Raw genomic sequence first — 18,972 nt, 5'->3', positions numbered from 1 at the left:
AATCGCCATCCTTCCGACTGATAAGATTGGGCTCGAAACCGAAATGCAAACAAAACTACTCGCGGTCTATTTGCATGGGACTAGAACGGAGCAGAGCTTCGATTGTTTGCTTTAAGGGTAAACCGCACTCGCATTTATAGATATGGATAGAGATATATGCATATAGATGGTGCTGATAAATCGAAATAGTACTTGAAGCATATAAAAGTGCCTATGCAAACAGGTCGAGTCAATAATTTAACTAAAAGCGCGCGTCATTGATTAGATATAGACGGCGACAGTTGAGGTTTATCAAGGACTGAATCCGATAAGATAGCCACTCCACAGACTATGCAAGCACTCCATCCTCATCCTTACGCCGCAACTCCAATTGGAATGCCCTCAAAGTATGCAGTAAAAGTTTCGCCCGGAAATGCCAATAAGAAAGCCATCTAGGACTAATCAGCAACGTCTCGCAGAACAAAGAGCCTGGGCTAATTTGCGGCAACAACTCGTAACGAGCGTGTAAATGGAAGTTTAACTGTAACTGCAAGTTAAACCCATTTATCCAGTGGACTGGGTGCCAAATTGGCCAAGTGTAAGCCAAGGCTCTTCACGTCTAATTGAGGGTGGATTCGTCTTCGTTTCTTCGGGGGGAAGCGCAGCACCGCCTTCAAGTGTCTGCCGGCAACGCCTTGAGTGTGACTTGGGTACGGAGTACTGAGTTCTTGGTCCTGGGCCACTGCCACCCACAATTATGTCAATAGCCAAGTTTTCCCGGCCAGCCGAGATTTGGTAGTGACAAAAGGTTCGCCCATTTCCATAGCCATCCGCCCCCAGAGCGGTTTGTATTGTTTACCCTGGGTAAATATTTTACGGCCCAAGAAGTGCCACAAGAAACTGTAGCCGAGCTTAACCTGCTGAAATGTCAAGTGGGGCCGTCGCTTCCTTTGATTTTTCACATTTTTCCTTTCACCGGCCCTTTTGCGGTCGCTTAAGAAACATTTTCCAGGCTTTTCATCTTTCACTTTTTGCTCGGTTTTTTCTTTACCATTGTTCTTTTCGCGCTTGCCAATTAGTCCTATGCGATTTCGAGTGTTCTTTTCGTTTCGACCCATTCCATAATGATTTCCTTTCTTATGCCGCAACCCTTAATTAATGTCTCGCTTATTTCTCAACTTGGTGGCTCAGCCGGAGCTTAGTTGGCCAACTATTTTGTCTCATTTTCCGGCTGACTTAAGCGCTTAATAGTTTTCAGTTTTTATGTGCCATAGTTTCGTATCCCTGGTCCGATCCTTATTGGTGTGTCTTCTTTGGCTTGCACTTTTCTTGCTCAAGTCGAAACTTTTTCTTATTGGAACGGGTTGGAAACTTTGCTTGCGCGCTCGTCCTTGTTTTTTGTGGTCGCCCGGTAGTTAATCAATTTTTATGTCCTTTTTTCCCATGGATTGTGTAAAAAGTTTTGCTCTACAAGTATGTTTCGACAAGTCTTTTTGTGGTCGGGTGCAAGGGAAAAGTTTTAATTAAGAAAACCTTGAAGTGATTTATTGATTAGAGCTCGGCCTGGTCAAACTTTTTGTGGTCGCAGACGTCCCGCTCAACTTTCCGATTTTCCTTTAGCTGGAGGAGGTTCCTCTTCAGTCTTTCTCTCCCCAAAAAGACAACCAATAGGCGTTCGTCTATCTGCTTTTTTCATAAGATATAATAGAGGTGCCTTCTTCCCTTCCCCTACCTAAATCAAGCAGTCTGAGTCAAGTCAACAAATGCGAAGCGCGGCGAAATCAATTCTCCGCCTCCCTCCGGCTAGAGAGTATAGAAAAATACCGTTTTGCTGCTTACGGAAGCGCAAAGAAATACACCCACTACCCCGACCACTTTAGGAAACAATCGTAGCCTACCATGCTATACCAATCCAAACTAACATTCAGTCTGCTCAACTGGCAGAACGAAACTTTGGACCCAGCCCACGGAAACTTTGGGCATTATTATTACTGGCCAATACGCAGTAAGAAATAAAGTCGAGGAAACAGCAATCAAAATGGTGAGCACTTCCGCCCGGCCCGAAAGTAATTACCAAAAGTCGGCAGTCGGTCGGTAGTTGAAAGTTGGGAGCCCAGTGAGGCTTCAACTTGGTATGTGCCGCACATTTCACGCCTCCGCCCCTTGGAAAAGCCGTCATTGTTTTAATTGTAAACAATATGAAGATAATCAGAGAGCCGAAATCAGTGCGTGGATGGGGAGAGACTGCAGCTCAGGTGGCCAGTTCTTGGTGACACATGCCCCGGCACCACCGACTCCATACCCACACCCACACACCACCACCACTACCACCTTTAAAATGACCCACCAGCGGAAGTGTCGCCGTGACTGTGGACACAACAAAAAAGCGGAACTACTCTTGAAAGATTTGCGTCGGACAGGCAGGCAGGCAGGTAGGCACCTTCACCTGGCCGGCTGTTGCTCCGCTGTCTGCGGCTTTTCATCGCAACCGGCAACTTTCGCGGGCTGAGGCTCTGTAGCTGTAGCTGAAGCTGAAGCTGAAGCTGTCATGAGTTTCAGGCCCTCGCATATTATTAACGTTTTAATACGTATTTGTGCTGGCTCTCCCCTGCTTTCGGCCACTTTGGTGCGTGCTGCATGGCAAGGGGAAATGGGCAGTGGATGTGGCAGTGGAAATGGAAATGGAGCGGTGTGGTTGGGAAAAGGGGATGGGTTAGTGGACAGAGGGTGTGTCTCGACCACTTGTTGTGGACCGGAGCACGTGGGAAAGTGGAAAGCGTTGAGCTTCCGCCTGGACTTACACTTGACAATATCGTTAATAATTTCGGGCAATGCGAGTCTTGTTGTCTTATACAACAAATAAATAATTAAAAGTAGTCAAGTTGACTTAAACTAACGCAAATATACTAGAGTAAACATAAAATGGGATATGAAATGGAAGCTGTTGGCGAATTTTAATATATGAACTGAAGCCTATATATGAACTGAATGTAAATGATAATGACACTTTAATTGCATTGTTTTCTATTAACCCAATATTTCAAGTGTAGCTTAGAGCCTTGGCATGACCAGTGCACTGCAGTCGAGCGATCGAGATAGCTACGAATCCGAATAAAGCTAGATCCGACCAGAGCATAGTGCAATGGATGGGATGCTTGAATGATTTCGCCATATGAGACGTGACACCAGTCCAAATCGACTCAGATCGCCTCACGCCAAGTGCTCGTGCATCCGGTCTAGTTTTGGGGGTTGGGCTGAGGCTTGATTCGCCTGCTAGTTTATATAAGTCTATACTAAATGGCTGTCTCGTGTGTATGTGTGTGGGTGCTTCTCTCTAGATACTAAATACTAGATACTCGAACTAGATGGCATCGCACAGATGCTCATACTCGCACTTGTCGTGGTGCTCGAACTCATGCATGGCGCGCACCAAATACGAAATAAATTACACTTGATTATCTTGTTGCTCGCCTGGCTGCTGCTCGGCCGCTGATCTGTTGCAATAGTTTGTCCATGTCCGAAATAGGCGAACAAAAAACAAGAAAGATCTATTCAATACAACCCTGCGATATTTGGATACACTTGTAGTACGTACGCAAATGGATTTTCATTCTGATTCATTACAAATATTACATTGGCAAATGAAATAGTATTTTCATTATTATTCTTGAATTTCAATATGTTATCTATATCAACATCAACCATCGAGTACAAATAAGAAATACACTAATTGCTTTTATCACCCAATCTTATCTACTGTTCAGTTATGATTAATTAATGTATATGTTGTTATTTATGGTCTACTACATTTTACAGGGTGCTGCAGTTGTGTAGATTTTTCTATGATTTTTTGTTACACCCCAATTCAACATACCCCTTCGTAGAGTATCGCAGACTAACAGAAAGCCGGACGGACGGACCATGGACATGTGTTGATATTCTACAAGTCATTTGCTGACTTAATTTCCAGCGCTTGAAACGGAATAGAACGGAACCGACGGTACACTACTGATGTAGTTGTAGTTTCCACTGGGCGGGAGGTGGTCAGTGGGTGGATGGGCGGTTGGTTGTTTGGTTGAGGAGCGGGTTGTGGGGTCATTTCGGCGAGGGCCGCGACATTTGCTCAGCGAGGCGTGCAACTTGGTCGCCGCTCAAGTGAGCGCTGCCATTGGCCGGCGCAAGTTGGATACTTTGCTCGGACTAGGGATCTATACTATATGCGGCGAGTGTGTGCTTTATTTAATTCCAGATAATCATCGCGACTTGTTGCGACTCTCTGTCTCTGTCTCTTTCGGCTTCTGTGGCGCGTTTTAGGGTAATTTTCTTTTCGCAATTGAATGAATTTGCGTTTCGGACCAACCCCTGCCCCGCGCCACCTTCTATTCCCGCCGCACATACACTCTTTTTTTTTATTGTTCGGTCTCAATAAGAGATTATTCGAGGGCCATGTATAGATGTATATTTAGATGGTTGCGCTCAGCTGCATGGTAGAAATTTTCACTTCCGTTCTTAAAACGATTTCCGGTCGACCATCAGAGGAGTTGGCCGTGCATGGCGAAAGGTTTCGAAGTTTCGAAGTCCCGAAACTTTCTACATGACATTTCCACCTGGATGCTGGCCAAAGTTACCGAGTTTCGTACAATGTACTTCATTTTCTTCTCAGCGAATAAAACAAGTGAAACAAGCAACTTGGCAGGGTCTTGGATAGCTAAACATAAGGGGCATGAGTTGGTGGCATGCCACGGCATTGTGCGCCTAAAAGTCAACTTTAATTTAGCATTTTTCATAAGTAGCCTTGGGTGCACTTACTTATGCACTCGCAAGAAAGAAGACGGGCGGGCAGGCAGGCAGGCAGATGGGGTTGCGATGGCTGCACATGAGCAACTCGAGCCTTAGGGCCAAACTTCCGACTCCGAGTGGATTTAAAACGAGAAAAATAAGAGCAGAACAGGCAGCACTGAAGTTGGCAATAACAAGTAAAAACTGCAGCAAACTCATTTACACGGCATCGAGCTGGATAATAACGAGACTGGGAAATGGTAAATGCTTAAGACTTGCTTCCTTCTATTTTGTCGCTTAAGCTGAAAATAATTGCAGCCTGCTTGTAAATCCAACAACGCAGCAACTAGCGGCGTCTGCTGTCAGCAAAAGGATAACACGGTGCCTCATTACACACACACACGCACACAGCCACCGATATACACGGGAGAGAGAGAGAGAGAGAGAGAGAGAGAGAGCGGAGGGTAAGGACACGGCACACACATGCAACTTCAGCAATTTCCGTTTCCGCTGTTGCACTGCACACCGCTCCCTACACTCGCCTTCTCCTTCTTCTTCTAGCCCAGACGCCTCTGTTTGTTTTCCTTTTTTATTTTCTCCCAGCAGCTCTGGCGGGTGGAAAGTCAAAGAAAATGTCTGCGTGAAGAGCTGACTTGGTAGGAGAAATTGAAACGGACACAGGGCAGATGCAGGATTCAGATGCCCCGACCCTCATCCTTGTAGTTCTAGTAGCCCAACAACCATCTCTGTCAGTTTTCTTTGCCATTTCATCTTAAGTAGCACACAAATAAACAAAGGCAAACAAGCGGGCGGGGGTTGCAGAGTCCTGCAGCTCACAAAGGCGCCTCTCCATATGGCAGCACTTTTCGATTAAGGATACTTCGCCCCACCCCCGTGCGAGTGTGTGTGTGTGTGTGTGTGTTGACTTTCTAATTAAAAAATGAAGTCCACTCGAGCACAAAGGCGTTTCATTAGACGAAGACTGGACCCAGACTTAAAGTAAGAGGATGAACTGGAGTTGACTTACCAAAATTTAAGCGGCTTTCTCATTGGATAACTTCTCGATATGGTGTAACCTGCAAGTAAAAAAGCAGACGATGGCACAGGGCGCAACGTAAATGTGAGATTAGTAATCTGGTCAATTGATTCAGATGGTAGGCTGAAAATGTTGTGAAGAATTTTCAATGGGGGTATTCACAAGCCCTATGTCTTAAGAATTCTTTTTCTGTCGAAAAGCTAACTCAACTGGAGTGCGAGCTATTTGGCGTTTTTTTTTTATATATTTATCATATTATTTATCAGTAATTGAATGGGTTTGCAAGTCACAAGCTGCAAGCGAAAACAAAATAAATAATAAAAGCTACAATAACAAATATTAAAAAATAAAATCTATATTTTACTTTTAGCTTCAGAATTATTACAAATAATTCACATCATTAAACATATATGTCAGTATTTGTTATAAAAATATATCACAATCCATTCCATTTCTATCTTAAATTATAAATAAATAATGAATTTAAAATATGTAAAAACTTGCAGCTTCTCTATATTTTATCTGCGCCCTCAATTACCTAAATTTACTATACTAATTTGTATAAACGCAACCTATAAGCTTTTCTTGAATGTTCGGTTCGAGTTGGGATGAAATGTTCATAGATTTTTGGTTTGTTTTCATTGTTTGTTTGGTTTGTTTTGTTTTTTTTTTTTTTTTGCACCAATACCATTTGCGATATTTTACCCTTAATTTAAGTTACAATGCCAGTGGCCAGTGGCGAGTGGCAAGTGCGAATCGAGCCGCTTCAGAGGATCGCACCGCTTCATGGCGGCCGTGTGTTCAGCGTTGGCAGCTGGCGGCAGGAGCGGCGGCAGCGCCAGTCGCTCCCGATGAGCGGAACTGTACCGCTGCCAGGAGCAGGAGCAGGAGCGGGCGGGAGTTGGCCGCTGACCGCTCCGGTCGCTGGTGATGCATTTCGGAATTCGGATGAGGACGACTCATATCTCTGGCCGAGTCGCTGTGCACAGACTTTTTGCTTTCAGGGGGTAAATTTCGTTTGGGACTTGGGGAGAGGCGAACACAATTCACTCTAGCGCTGCGGTCAACGGGGGCCGTGGGGAGTGGGGTCATCGGGGGTCACTAATTTTTGTAACTTTTCTTTAGTCGCTAACGGAATCATTTATCATTTTATTTTTAAGGCACCGCCACACGGCTGGCTACTTTTGTTGTCACTTCATTTCGCGGCACACCGAAAACTATGCCACACTTTTCACTGTTTCAGAGCATTTCCGGTTATTTGGTTGTAGTTATTTCGCATATATTAGTTATTTTATTCGTTTCTTTCGAAAGGGTTTTCCAAAGGTTTGTTGCCGCAGCGCTTTCGATTTTACAAGTTTAATTTAGAATTTCGATCATTTTTGCTTTCTTATTTATTTTGTAAGACTTTTTTTGTGTTTTGTTTTATGGCTTTGTTTTTATTTTTAGCTAAATTTCGATATTCTGTTCATGAAGAAATATAATATATTTATTAAAATTTAAGTTCGAAGATTACAAAAATAATAGAATAAAAATCCATTATTCTCAGAAATTTTCTTTTTCTTTAAATGGTATTAAAGAAGTACATATAGAAATCTTTACACAGTAAATAACATCATAAAATAATACAGACATAAAACAATTTAAGAGACAGTAAAGATCATTACTGAAAGTAACAACTTAAAATTAAATATAAAGATAATACAAATATCTATTTAATTTTAAAACATGTTTAATTGATTTATTTCATATTTAGTCATTTATTGGTATTATTTGTAGCACTGTTTGAATTCACAACATTTATTTTCCGAGTTGATATATTTGTGTTTTTTTTTTCACAGTCGTAAAATTTCGTCTCACTTTGTCACGGTTTTAGCGAGTTATTTATTTAAAACATCCTTCTGAGAGGCTCTCATCATCCCCCAACCTGGCACGTACCATCATCAAAGTGTGGACTTGAACTGGTAACTGGTAACTGATAACTGATTACTGACTAATGCTGATTGCGCTGTTCTTGTTCCCCAGCTGAGTGACCAACTGACTAAGGACAAACCACCTCCTAACTGACCGCTTTTGCTGCGCTGCAGTCGCTGCCAGCCAAGACGATCAAATGTCTTTCAAGAAACGAAGCCCCAATGCTTTTATATTCGGCTCCGAGTGTGCCAGCGTCTGTGTGAGAGTATTTATATAAAATTAGACACGACTCGCTGTATCTCAACTATATAAGTATAAGTATAGCCTCCTGCTTGTTGGTATGTGTGTGTGAGTGCGAGTGTCTGTGAAGAGTTGCTGACTAAGTTGAGCGGGGCTGCGGCGAATCTGAGTCTCTGGCTGCCTTGGGAGCTTTAGATAATTTCCTGCCAAGTTTTTCCCCATCAAAGCCAAGACGCGACGCCTGCCAATGCGCAGGCAGGATAATTGCGGGCTAACATGTCGTATGCGCAATGTGGCCACCAATGCCGCAGCAACAGCAGCAAGTGGCGCCCCATTGCGTGTGTGTTGGTGTGTTCGATGGTTTTTTTGTTTAGTATTTTTTCGATTTTTTTTTACACATTCTGTGGAGAGTGTGTGTGGCCCTTTGGTTGGCTAATCGCGAAAGAAGGCAGCGAATAAACGCGCCGCAAGTTGCACGTACCACAAGACAGCGACACCTGAGCTAATTGAGGAGGATCTGTGACTGGGTTCGATGGGCGAGACGATTGAGCTGGCTGAACTAGGCTTTAAATAGTTATTTCTAGTTTATGTGATAATGCAATTTATTTATTTATTTAATTTAAATTTATTATTTATTTTATTTAAAATAAATATATTTTATTAGATTTGATTGATTTGAAACTGATTTGAATTGATGCTTCAACTCAGACACACAGCTAATGCACGCTACACTTTTTTTTTTTTTTGGTTTTTTTTTTGTTTTGTTAATATTTTATTATTATTTTATTTTAATAATTTATGTGGAGCGATTGGAATTTTTACACAATTCGAGGCGGCGTTCGTCGACGTCGTCGATAGAAGACATACGCAAGCAAAACTTCTGCCAGCGCGCGTGACTGGAAACGTACTGAATTTTGTATTCTAGACTGCGAAAGTAAAGTGGCAGAAGACCAAGGCGCTGCCTCAGTCGAAGTCGAAGTCGAGGATTCGGACTCCGTTTCCGTTTCCGTCTCAGCTGCCGCCGCTGCTATTGCTGCTATTGCTGCTGCTTCAGTCAACGCCTGCCCACATAAGTGTGCTACACTTTCTTGCAAGCAGGCGGTCCTTCTCCCTACTCCCTGGCATCCCTTATCCAGGCATCTGCGATAACGAGCTGCCTTTTCTATATACACGAGCGTCGTCGCTTTTAAATATATGTATATCCCGTATAATAATATATATTATTTATATATGTATTAGGCGACGCCGGCAGCGACAGAGGGAGCAGATAATTTCCTACACGCAGTAAGTGCAAGTAAGTGTGCGCCTGCTCACACACACAATCGCACGCATACCTGCACGAAGAAGCGCTCCAAGGAGGAGCCGATGGCCAAAACGAGCGGCCACGAACGGGACGATGAGCGGGATGAGCGGCGGGCGGGCGGGTGGTACGACCGTACGCGCGCGTAGCTTAAGAAGGACTAGAAGAGAAGAAGCAGGCAGGCAGCGGCCGCAGCAAGCTGAGGTCCTTGCCGAGTCGCAATCGGAGCGGATTCGGAATCGGAAGTCGGATGCCGAAGCTGCTGCGTAGGTGTAGGTGTAGCCGCTGCCTCAGGATAATGTAATGCACTCACAGTCGCACACACTCACACTGGCACACTCAGACATACGCACACAGACGCCGGCAGAGAGAGAACGCAATTAGAAAGCAGCAGGACACGAAGCAGCCGAAAATCAGACACGAAGGCACGAAGACCCGAAGCCTGCGGCTGGCAGTCTTCGTATTGCCGGTTCAGACACTTTCGAAAGGAGAAGTCCGAGAATAGAGCCCCTTTCTCTTCACTTCTCTCTCACTCTCTCTCCCTCTCTTTCTGTCGCCCCTACTCTTTCGCTCTGCCGCCAGCGTCTTCTAATCGGGAGAAGATAACGCACACTATTTGCTTACCCGTCGGAGGATTCGGAGCATCACATGAGCAATTCTGCGTATCAAAATTGAGTTTTGGACTCTGTAGTTTTGAGTTCGTATAAAAAATATATACAAATCATAATAATACGTATATATACTTATAAAAATGTTGCCAACAATCTTTTTGCTTTGTACTTTTGATTTTACATTTGAATTTTGTAACTTGTGTCCTTGTTCGTCTAGTGTTTTTTTGTTTTTTGTTTTCAATTTGTTCGCGACTTTGTTCGTAATCTTTGCTTTTCAAATATCATTCGCTATTCGTTTTTTGATATTTTAAAGAACTAAAATGGACTGATGATATTGTGTTGTGGGAGGGCAAACAAGTTGAAACATATAACAAACTGAGAATCGTCGAGAGTTCCTGCCGGTTGAGAGTTTAGTCGAGACTTTTGGAGATACGGCGAAAAAACACTTGAGAATCGTTTTTTGGAAGCCGGTAAATGTGGTTCGATTCTTTTTGGTCTGAATGAGTTTCCTTTTTGCTTTTTTGCTTTTGATTTCGATGTTTGGACACACGATCTATCAACTGTTTTCTGGATATGAATTTCCTTATGATTTTGTTCGAGTTTTAGTTGCTGATTTAGTTGCTTTTTGTTTTTGGTTTTTTTTTTTTTTTTTGAGTGCACGCAAACTTAATACTTAAAAATAAATGAAAACGTAATTGAAAAATCCGAAAATAAAAATTTGTTTGTACGACGACGTTGATGTGAAGCTTTGTACTAAAAATGCGAAAAATTATTTCGCCGCGAATAGGCCGAGGACGACCGCTGACGGTGTCGTTGTCGTTGCGTTGTCGTTGCCGCGGCTCTCTGCCCCAGCCAGTGTGTGTGTGTGTGTGTGTGTGTATGGGTGTGAGTGCGCTAGTATGTGTATTGGCAGCAAAAAATGTTTGCCCGCCGCAGCCGCGAAAAAATACGCGAATGTCCGGGGGGAGGAGGATATATCCCAGGGAGGCATTGCAAAGCCAAAGGCAACGGCAAAAACACACACAGTGGGGCTTTGCAAATAAAATCAGCGGCAGCGCTGCCAGGACTTCCTGAATTGCCCACCCACCCGAAGCCGGATACTCTCCCACACACGCACACAACGCCACAACGGAGGGGAGCCCACACAGACACATAAGCCATTTGAGCTAGAGCTAGTGCGCATTTCAAATACTCGTTCATGGAGGGGCAAGCAGCGCTGCCAACGTCGACGTCGCTGCCAGTTGGGGCAGCTTAACAAAATGGAGAATGGGCAGGGGGTGTGTTGTGTGAATGTGTGTGTGAGCCTGGTTAGGCCGGTGTTAGTGAGGGGAGAATGGCAAAAAGAGCATCCCTCCCACACGTCTAAAATGACTTTCTCAGAACATTCTCCTCTACTGAAGATTCCCCAATGTTCAAAATGCATTCCACAAGATACTCGAAAATCTGAACCCTACTTTCAGATTGCTGACAAGAAACCACTCAGAGTTGCCGTCGGTACTTTCGCTGGGGAAAGGACTCTAAGCTTGTGTCATTTAATAACTCGACTTGCTACACATTTGCCCCCATTTTAATATAGTCTTTTTATGTTTAAGCGAGCTAACACGTGCTAAAGCTAGAGAGATACTCAAATGAAGCTAACAAGTAGTTCAGCTTATGGGAACAAAGCGGTTGAGAACGGGAGAGAAAATGAAAATAATAGTTAAAGCTATGAAATGAATATGAATATCTAACTTGAATCTATCTATTAAGAAAATATGGAAGAATATTTTCATTTTTAAATTTTCCACACCCAATATAAAATAATTTTGAGCTTAAAAGAATGTCCTTAATTTTGACATTTTATAACACTAAATTTAATGTCCTTCAGAATAAAACGTTTTTATACACAACAAGTTTGTTATGTTTTGAGGGGATTCAAATTCATAACATAATCTCAAATGTTGGTTATACTCAGCGTCTAATTGAAAATATAAATGAATATCACACTATGAACTAACTACATATGAATGATATATGATATTATGATGGTCAAGTGCATTGGGGGTTTTTAGCATGGGACATGTGCGATTTTCGATCACGTACAGGACAATTTACTGATGTTATTTATCCATGACGGTGTTCAGATTTTCTCTCGTGTCCACGGCTATGACCTGGCTGATCCCAAGGATCCTGGTGAGTCCTGTAGGGCAGTTCGTTGGCCACTCTAGCATCGTTGTCTGCGTCGCCGTCGCCGGGAACGCGTAACGGTGCGACAAGTCCAGCCGGAAAAGCTGAGACAGCCGCTCCAGAGGATCGCTATGAAAATCTGGCGGCTTTTCGAACGGTTGCAGTGCCTTGCAGTATCGGTCGGATTGCACCAGGATCAGAGTGTGTGCAAACATGAGAGGTCAGTCAGTGGACTTTTTGCGGGTTTCCCGTTGCAAATATTAATAGTTAAATAGCATCTCGATCATGGGATGATTCAGTTCTCTTGGGACTAGCATCTTATGAATTTTGGTTTTCTGAAGTTAGATGCCAGCAGACGACGACGCAGACGAGTGGACGCCGTTGACTGGACTGTTTCAATCGAGGCTGGATCTTTGGGTTCAAGATGTCAGCAAAACGTTTTGGTTTAATGGAGCGTTTTAAATTTTGGTCTTTATGGGGGCAGCGGCGGAGTGTTTAATAATCAATTGGATATGTCAAAAAAATCAGATGATTGCATTAGAATTTCGTTGTTTGCTTTCAATCGAAGCTGTTATTGTAACACACACCCGCTGACGCACACACACACACGCACACACACGAACGCACACGAAAGGATACTCGCGACCGGATACATATATTTTTAGACATATATATATATATATTTATATATATTTGTATATATTTTATTTCATTTATTGTATATAAATAGTATTTGACGGCACTCGAACTGCAACTGAACCTCAGCCCCTCAGCGGATTGAGAGGCATGGGCGGTTGACTTGGGGGCGGCAAACGCGCGCGCACTTTGCACCCATTTATATATATATATCTATATTCTATACCGTATATATATATGCAATATATATATTTTATATATAATAATGCGGCCTCACTCCACGCCACTCCACTCGACGGCGTGTGTGTGTGCTAGTTGCTGGTTGCTGGATTTTTTAGAAAATAAGCAAGTCCGAAACTGAACCGAACCGTCGACGACTTGGACCAACTCTGCGGCTCCTCGCTGGAGCGGCAGCTATCGTTACGCGGCGTTGGCGTTACTTCTTTTGCTCGGTGCGGTGCGTCGAGCCGAGAATATAAAAAAGCAATGTTCTACTCAAAAGACGTCCAAAAGCCGTATGCCAACTGCGGTGCCCGGCCGATGCCTTCCGATGCCGATAGATGCGATGCGATGCGTTGCGTTGCGTTGCGTTCAGTTCGTTCGGCGTTCCGTCATCGCGACACGGACACGGACTTTAGCAAACGACGACGCGTACATGGCCTCCACCAGGCCGGGGAACACACCACGCGCCCCAACCCTTCGCACCCCATCATCGACGGCCGCCAAAAAAAGCTACAGACGCGCAAAATGCAGCGAGCCATCCGAAAAAACCCCCCCTCCGTATGTAAAAGCATCTCTGTTTAAGTTTTTTTCCTTTGGCCAAAGTTCGCGCGCGCAAAAAGCACACACACACACACATGACACATGGGCATGGGGTATCTATGTACTTTGACCACTCGATGTGCGAATGAAGCGCGGTCCAAAAAGGGGGCGGTGGAATGGGTGATGTAGGCGGTCGGACCAGGTTGCCCATCAAGAAATAGAAAAAAATTGGCTCCAACTCTACGCAATGTCTACGCGCCCACACTTCGATCCATCCAGCCAGCCCATCACAGCCCAACCCCCATCAGTGCCGCCGACCCTTTTTCGAGCCGACCAACCACGCACGGCGTTGCTGGCAAGGAAATGCAGCTGCACCACCGCCTCCTGCTCCCTTTTTTCCCGGCCCCAGATCATTACGAGATGCCTCATCATCGCCATCGCCATCATCATCAGCATCAGCATCCTGGCAACGCACAAATCACGCAGGCAGCTGGGTGGCTGGGTGGCTGGGCGGCTGGGCGGCTGAAGGGCAGTTGCTTGCTGCACGTGCTGGGGCTCCAGGAACAGCTGCTGCTACTGCTGTGGATACTGCAACCCCCTCCCACGGCTGGCCATGTAAATTTCCGAGGCCTGGTCAAGTAAATAAAATGCAGCCAAGGGGGCTGGGGTGGGATGTGCGCCGGCGAGGGGGCAAAGGACTTCTAAAAATAAGCCGAAAAGAGACAACACAACCAAAAAAGAAGCAACCGCCTCAGTCTAGCTGCTTGCGGATGCGTTTGTGTGCGTAAGTGTGTGTGTGAGAGTCCTGGAGTGCAATTGCCTTGCAGCATTGCATCCTTTCGGCTGCACTCGCCACTCTCGTTGCGCAGCCCTCGCTCTCTCTTTCTCACCCACTCTCGCTCGCTCTCTCTCCCTCACTCTGTCTTTCTCTCTGGCTCTTTGGAGTTTTCCTTTTTTCCCATCTAAACTGTGGCAAGTTGGCGTCGACAGCGATGCCGACGCCGACTTCGCTGCCATCTGCTATTTACTAGTGCAGCCGTTGGTAAATGAAGCAGCCACCCAGCAACACCCCATCGCCAATACCACACCCCCCCCCCCCCCAAAAGCGACCAAAATCCTGCCCAGCCACCCACTGCCCCTTTGGCTGCTGCTATCTTCTAGTTGGCAATTGCATTGCCTGCAATGCACTTCTCCTGTTGTGGAAGCGGGGAAAGCCAGCGCGGTGCATTGCGCATGTCCTTGTTTACATTATGTGCATGCCTCCAAAACTTCGCGTCTTGCACTCGTGTTTGTTGCTGTGTGCGTTTGTGTGCCTGTATGTGTGTGAGGATGTAGAAAAGCAAAAAGTCTACAACTACAACTAAACCTGCTGCTGCTGGGGAGAGCCGCGTGCACACCAGCAACACGATGCTGTTGCATGTTGCTGCTGCAGCTGAACGCCGTCACCCGACGACAGGACACGAAGAACTTTGGGAGGAAGTGCCGAGCTCAATCGCGGAGAAAGACTTCTGCGATCTTCAGACCCACTGAACTAAGGAACTCCAAAGGAGACATTTCCTCTTAAATATTTACTTGTAGCAATTAATATGGTTATTATTTTGGCGCTTTGAAATAAACATGCTGTTTAGCTAAGTTACTAAAATTTGACTGCCCTGCTTTCTTTCGTTGGTGAAATAGATTTTGTGCCTTAAAAAGAGTATATCTTTGAATTGATTTTAACTTAGATGATAACATTATAATTAAAGAATGAACCTTTTCCTAATTTTTCTAATGAAAATCAATACTGCTCAATGTTTCACACTCATATTATCCATTTACTATTTGTCTTAAATGTCGTTCTCTTCTCGTTCTCTTCCAAAAATGATCAGTAGTTAAATGCTCACTGTTAATCATTTTCTTATGATCAAGCATCCCATAATAGATACTTTTCTTAATCAGAACATCTTTAAATTACCTAGATCTTAAAATATACGCTTCGAATGTATTTATTTCCCTTATTTCTCTATCTAAATTCTATAATTCTGAAAAGATAAATAAACCCCAATGAGTCAATGATTGATGAAAAGAATGGAGTAATGGTTGAAAAATGAATTTTTGATAGTGATCTTTACTTACCCTCAAATAAAAGTACATCGAAAAAATATCACATCACAACAATTTTTGATATTCCGTTTGCATTTAATGTTCTCTCTAAACTTTGATTAATTTTCTCACTAAGTTCCGTTTTTTTATGCTTCTTTTTTAATTTTTTTTTTTTTTGTAAATTTATTTTTATTTTTTTGATAAATTATTATAAGAAAATTTTGCACTTGTAAAATTTAGCGTGTAATTTTTGTTGCATTCATAGACTTTTTGGTTGTTTAAAAATTTTCAGGTAATTTCGTAGTTTTCGATTTCGAGTGTTGACTTCTGCTCTTCTTCGCCTTTTTTTTTTTTTGTTCTCTGGGGATCCTTTCCAAAATATTTGCTTGCCGAAATGCACAATACAAAAGGTGAATTAACTAAGGATCTACGTCTGAATTTGTAGAAACTGAGAGTGTGTCGGGACGATGACGAACCTTTGGCCGAGACTTGAAGACGGAACGGGCCAGACGATATCGAAATCAAATTCAGACGCTTGAATTTTTGCTCAAATCGGAATCGGTGCGGTACTGAAACTGGAGTTACTCAATCGTTTTACTTTATTATTTTGGTTTTTCGTTGGTTTCTGCTGCTGACGTTACGGACTGACTGGTATTGCCTGCTTATTTGGTTGCTTCTTGGCTTTGACTTGCTTTGTTGTGGCTAGTTGTAGTTGTTGTTTACGAACGAAATGTTGCGTTTGACTGGCGCTGATTATCAAGTGATTAATATTATCGATATTGGTAAAAATGTAACTTTGTCTATTTTGTTATTTGTTGTTGGCTGGCTGGTTTTGTTAGTTAGTTTTGGGAAATGAAGAAAAAACTGCTCTACATTCTAGTGCCGGCGCTTACATTGTCTTTGGCGCAAGCCGGCCGTGTGTGTTTTTGGGTTTTTGGCGGGTAATTTTTTGCACTCAAGACGGCATGGCGAGCGATGGCTGTTCGAGCCCCAGCCCGAGTCTTAGTTCGAAGGGCTGGCGGGCCAACGGGGCGTATGAGCGCCTGGGCCGCATTGCGTATACGTAGTGTGTTCCAGGCTGGGTGGTGTAGGTGGTACGTACATAGGTGTCTAGTCTTGCACTTCAAGTCATTTTGCACACACTTTCACTTTCACATTCACTTGGCACTTTTTTTCGTTCTCCTATCGTTTCTCTGCTTCGATGTCTCTCTTTTCTATTTCTATTTGTTTGTTTGTTTTTCTTTTGTTTTTCGGTATTTTTCTGTTGTAGAGTTTTTTCTTGGGGTGGCTAACTGCTTCTGCTACTGCCTCTGGGTTTGATTTATGCAGATGCGAAGAAGTCTGCGAGAAGTGGCGACCTGCCTGCCGACTGCCTGCCTGCCTGCCTTGCACTGCCTACTGATGTGCCTTGCCTGCTGTCTGCTGCCTGCTGCTGCCTGATCCTGGCAGCACGGCTCAGTTCGATTCAGGACAGGCCAGGACAGGGAGACAGCGAGAACCCGAGGAGCAGAAAAAAGCGCCGCAACTTGTTTCGCGTTTAGCAGTTTTCTGTTGCAATGTCCTGGCAAAAATTGCTAACGATGACGGGCCCCAGAGTCACAGAGCCAAAGCCAAAGCCAGAGCCGCTGTCGATGTCGATGGCGTCGTCGCTGCAGCGCGTTGATTATGAGGGACGCCAGCCCCTCGGCCGCTGATGCTAACGCTGATGGAGTAGGATGATGCGGATGTGGATACTTGGATACGTGGATACGGATGAAAGTGGCCGCTGGCCGGGCGCGAAACGCGCAAAAAAATTCCGCGGCTACGTCGCAGCTGCAGCGCCAACCGAATTGTCCTCGTCCTTTTTGGTTTGGCTTTGGCGCAAAAAATTGCTGCGACTGCGACGTCAGCGCCGCTCCTAGCTGCTAGTGTACATATACATGCAAACCTCGCACACAACCACAAACACACACACACACCCACTAGAACAGTGGGCGCACATATGCATTGCTGGACAAATCCAAAAACACAGAGAGAAACAGACAGCAACGCGCGCTCAGTCGCGAAAAATCAAAACAAAGCGCGACGACAGCGGCAGCGGCGTCCTCGCCAATACATGCACACTGCGAGAAGGACACGGACAATGCACATATCGCACACACACACGCTGGCATGCTGCCCCACACTCTTCACACTTTCAATCAAGAGCAAAACGCATTTTGCTGCGCCTAAAAATCAAACAACGCCAAAAAGTATGGAACACCCAAACCCCCAAACGACTGATGAGGTGGTTTTTGGACTGGGCAACTGCGTGGTGGTCTGTTTCGCTGACTGGGTGGCGAAAAACTGCAGCTATCGAGCCTAAGTGTACCTAAAACCCAGCCCCTTTTCCCGCCAGATGGACCATACCATTTCGCAGATACAGATACATCTGCAGGGAGGTAGTGTGGCAGCTGTGGGAGCTGTTGCTCCTGGCTGTGCACTGTTCATGTGCCCCATCCGTCCATGCATCCATACATCCCATCCGCACACCCACCAGCCGACAGGACCCGCCATGTGGCCATGTTTTGTTTTGATTTCGTGCTTCTCACACACATCCATATGCGGGGAAAATGCAATTTTTTCGTTTTCATTTGCAATGCCAAAGCAACAAAATGAAAATCGCAAAAAAAGAAGAGGGAAACCTGAAAGCAAAAAATAAAGCAAAACCCTAAGCGAAACGTAAAAGTTTTCTATGTTGCCCCTGCGCGAATGCAACACACATTTTTTTCCTATTTTATTTTGCCGCCATTTATGGGTGTTGGTTATTGGCACTGGTATTGGTATATCGTCAGAGTTGGCATTAAAATATCCAGCAAAGAAAACTGCAGCTGAAAAAAATGTAGAGCGTCGTCCGCACTCATACCCCGCCAAAAAGGATCCGCGACAACAAGAGCAACAATAATAGAGCCAGCATAAATTCCTACTAACTCATGCACATGGGGGTTCTGGGAAAGCGCATCAAAAAAGCGGAGAAAAATTGGTGGGCGAGTGCAGCGACAGCCACTGCAATTCTCTATGTACGTGCTCAGAGATATATGTGTCCATATATATGTACATATATATATGTATATATATATTATATATATGTATATCAGTGATATATAGACGAGGAGGCACAGATCGGAACTAGGCAGCGCCTGCATTTAATCCTACGCATCGCGCTCGTTACTCATACGCCGCGTATTCCCGGAAATGGATAGAACGCGGGCACAGGTCTGGGATGGCGCAGTTTAGGCCGGATAGGAACAGCAGCACCCACAATCTCCACCCAGTACATGAAGTTTATGGCTTTATCGATGGCATTGGCTATTGACTTTGCCACTGTGCCCGTTCTGCTTTTGCTTCGGGCTCGATATGGTTTTGGTTTGGTTTGCTATGGTTCGGTATGGTTTGGTTGGCCTTCGCAGGATATCAGAGAGAAATTGGGAATGCTGCTCATAAAGAGATTG

At 44.5% G+C, this 18,972-nt stretch overlaps 1 protein-coding gene and 1 long non-coding RNA gene across 4 annotated transcripts in view; one reads left to right on the top strand and one right to left on the bottom strand.

Annotated features, from left to right (window-relative positions):
* pros (prospero) overlaps positions 1-17,012 on the bottom strand; it is a 79,148-nt gene extending 62,136 nt beyond the window's left edge. The window contains exons 1-2 of one of the 3 annotated variants that reach the window (NM_001260116.2): positions 15,536-17,012; positions 5,786-5,834 (exon numbers count right to left, since the gene is read on the bottom strand). The gene's annotated coding sequence lies outside the window, so the exon portion shown is untranslated. Of the gene's footprint in view, positions 1-5,785; positions 5,835-9,869; positions 10,513-11,938; positions 12,615-15,535 lie in introns of those variants that run through there. The other 2 variants (NM_001260117.2, NM_001260115.2) reach the window with 2 other exon arrangements.
* On the top strand, positions 9,185-9,941 carry lncRNA:CR46008 (long non-coding RNA:CR46008). Its single transcript, NR_133375.1, has one exon. It is a non-coding gene; the product is annotated as a long non-coding RNA:CR46008 (long non-coding RNA).
* Positions 17,013-18,972: the final 1,960 nt, after the last annotated feature.

Source organism: Drosophila melanogaster, chromosome 3R (assembly GCF_000001215.4).
Source record: "Drosophila melanogaster chromosome 3R".
NCBI classification, from domain to species: Eukaryota; Metazoa; Arthropoda; class Insecta; order Diptera; family Drosophilidae; genus Drosophila; species Drosophila melanogaster.
The sequence above is the reverse complement of the archived record's forward strand: the minus strand, read 5'-3'. Positions and strand labels throughout refer to the sequence as shown.